Genomic DNA, 2,947 nt, shown 5'->3' with positions numbered 1-2,947 from the left:
CACAATATTCTGCCTTATCCTGAGTTTCGCCCGAAAACTGTTCCACCGACCATAGTAAATGCCAAGGCGAATTAATATAAGGTGATAGCAGGAGTACAAAAACAAAAATTTACTTGTATTTCGTTTTGCTTTGGCGGCATAAACTGTCAAAATCTTTAAGAGTGTGTGTAGAAATTCAAACAAAATTTTTCAATTTGATATCAGATGCCGTGCGGCGAAACACATACATAAAATCAGCTGAGCTAGTAACACCACCTTAGATAAATTCACCTTGGTAAATGCATGGAAACCAAAAGTGAAAAATGAACTGGTTCGGAATTGCACAACGGGGTCATGGTAACCCCGGACAGCCTCGAACATTCTTTTGACATTCCTCCTTGCACTGCGGCAAATTCCCGGTGGAAGAGTAACGGAACCAGTCCAAATGACGCAGTGCCCGTTATTCTTCCAACGGGAATAACTAATTTCCCGCAGTGCAAAGGTATAAAAACCCGCTGGCAACCCCACGATCGGCCATTTGTATGTCATTCAACAGCGAAGTGCGGAACAACCGGAAAAAAATGAAACATATATTTTCATTCAGCCGGTTAAAGTGAAGCGGTGAAAAAATAAAACAATTTCAATTAAAATTAAAAAGAAAAGTGTCTAAAAAGAACAGTTAAATCGCTCTAACGCGATAAAGTGGAAAAAAGGAAAATAAATTTAAAACAATAGAAAAACTAAAAACGAAAACAAATTTTTTTCTGCTAAAACGTGCCAGTGCAGGAAGCGGGTAGTTTTTGAGCAGCTAAGGCGCATCCCGTATCCGTGCACCATCGGGACAACGACACCTTTACCTCAACAGCGGCAAGCTGCGAGAACGAGCTCGCAGTTGCATTTTGCTCGCCCGTCAGAAGCGCCCAGAGGAACCAGCGTGCTCCACAGTTGCGCGTCAGCGCCCCCAAGCCCGACCGACGCACTACTATTGTGCGCCGGAAGCTCCATCGCACTCCACGCTCCCTCCGCAACAGCAGCACCACGGCAACACCAAGGAAACCAATCTGGCGCTCCAGCAGCACACACATCCATTTGTCCGCAACCGCAGGGTGGTAAATACAGCGCACAGTCCTCTATCTGCTAACACTGGATTAGGTAAGCATGATTTTCTGTGAGATTCTAAGCAAATAGTTAGAAGAACAGCGGGTTACGAAGTCGGGGGGTTACCGAAATCGTGCGAAACGTTGCGCTGAAGTGTGTTTTTATTTTTTTTTTTAAATCTTAAAATCGACCTGCTATAGAAGAATTTAGTAAACCATGGAGCCATTCTGGTTTTACGAAACGTGTAGTAAAAATGAGAGAAGTTCAATGCCCGTGAAAATTAATTTTTTTCACTTTATCGATCCGTTCTATCATTTTAAGCGTTTCTCGATCATTAAATGCTATTCCGTTAACATCTAGCAAGTAAAAGTTTAGTAAATTATTGTGAGTTAAGACAATGATATTCTTTATCACCGGAAAGGATTTGAGAAAATCGCGCAAGTTTTCTTTTTCACAGGCTCAAAACGTTGTGGAGAAAAGTTTTCACAGTGAAAAATTTGGTTGGAAAACGAATCTAGTTACCTTTTAAAATATAATCTTAATTTTATGTGAAGTAATGAAAAATGCCTTCACTTTACTAATTGGCCCCCATGTCGGACATCAAATTGTGTGTTATACGCTGTAACTCGCACCTTGCGATGCAGGTGGATAACTCTTTATGAATTTTGTTACTTTTGTATACATTAGGAATTATTCAAGATATAAATCCCGGTTATATATTTCCACTTTTGCAGGTACTGCCCCAGTCCGCACACCGCCCAGCACGGTATCCACGACGCCGCCACAGTAGCGGCTACTGTAACAGCGCACACGTAACACGCGCTATAGGAAGCAGCAAGAACCGCCACAGTAGCGAGTACAGCAGCGCGCTACAGCGACAAATAAAACGCGCAACAACGTGCGCAGGCAACAACATCCGCCACAGCAGCGGGTGCAACAACGCGCGGAAGCAACACCGCACCATCGACAACAACAACCGCCACAGCAGGGTGCAACAACGCGCGACTACAGCAGCGCGCTACAGCGACAACTAAAACGCGCAACAACGTGCGCAGGCAACAACATCCGCCACAGCAGCGGGTGCAACAACGCGCAGAAGCAACACCGCGCCATCGACAACAACATCCGCCACAGCAGGGTGCAACAACGCGCGACTACAGCAGCGCGCTACAGCGACAACTAAAACGCGCAACAACGTGCGCAGGCAACAACATCCGCCACAGCAGCGGGTGCAACAACGCGCGGAAGCAACACCGCGCCATCGACAACAACAACCGCCACAGCAGGGTGCAACAACGCGCGACTACAGCAGCGCGCTACAGCGACAAATAAAACGCGCAACAACGTGCGCAGGCAACAACATCCGACACAGCAGCGGGCGCAACAACGCGCGGAAGCAACACCGAGCCATCCACAACAACAACCGCCACAGCAGCGGGTGCAACAATGCCCGCCACAGCAGCGTGGACAACAGCGCGCAACACCAACAACAACAGCGCACAACGCTAACAGAAGCAGCGCTCAACACGAGCAACAACAGCGCACAACCCCAGCGACTACAACAACAGCAGGCCACACCCAAGCCTGCTGCAACAAGGGTGAGTCCTTCGGGCCCAAACATAATCTAAAAAAAAAAAAAAAAAAATTAAATTTAATTAAATAAAATTTTCGAACTTAGGAAGTAAGGTTAATCTATTTTAAGCAAAAAGAAAAAAATGGGAAATCCCAACAATAATAGAAAACAACGAAACGAAAACGAAAATTAAATTTTGCTAATAGGACCATATATATATATATACATACTAGACCTCTGCATGAGTTGGTTCAAACTTTTTTTTCTACTTCATATACAAAACACTCAGCGTGTTGA

The 2,947-nt window shown here is 45.2% G+C and overlaps 1 long non-coding RNA gene across 1 annotated transcript; it reads left to right on the top strand.

Annotated features, from left to right (window-relative positions):
* Positions 1-294: 294 nt before the first annotated feature.
* On the top strand, positions 295-2,703 carry LOC118739851. The gene is made up of 2 exons (XR_004993069.1): positions 295-1,131; positions 1,812-2,703. It is a non-coding gene; the product is annotated as an uncharacterized LOC118739851 (long non-coding RNA).
* The last annotated feature ends 244 nt before the right edge of the window (positions 2,704-2,947 follow it).

This window comes from Rhagoletis pomonella, unplaced genomic scaffold (genome assembly GCF_013731165.1).
Source record: "Rhagoletis pomonella isolate Grant_MI unplaced genomic scaffold, Rhpom_1.0 Rhpom_scaffold_00005, whole genome shotgun sequence".
In the NCBI taxonomy this organism is placed as follows: Eukaryota; Metazoa; Arthropoda; class Insecta; order Diptera; family Tephritidae; genus Rhagoletis; species Rhagoletis pomonella.
The sequence above is the reverse complement of the archived record's forward strand: the minus strand, read 5'-3'. Positions and strand labels throughout refer to the sequence as shown.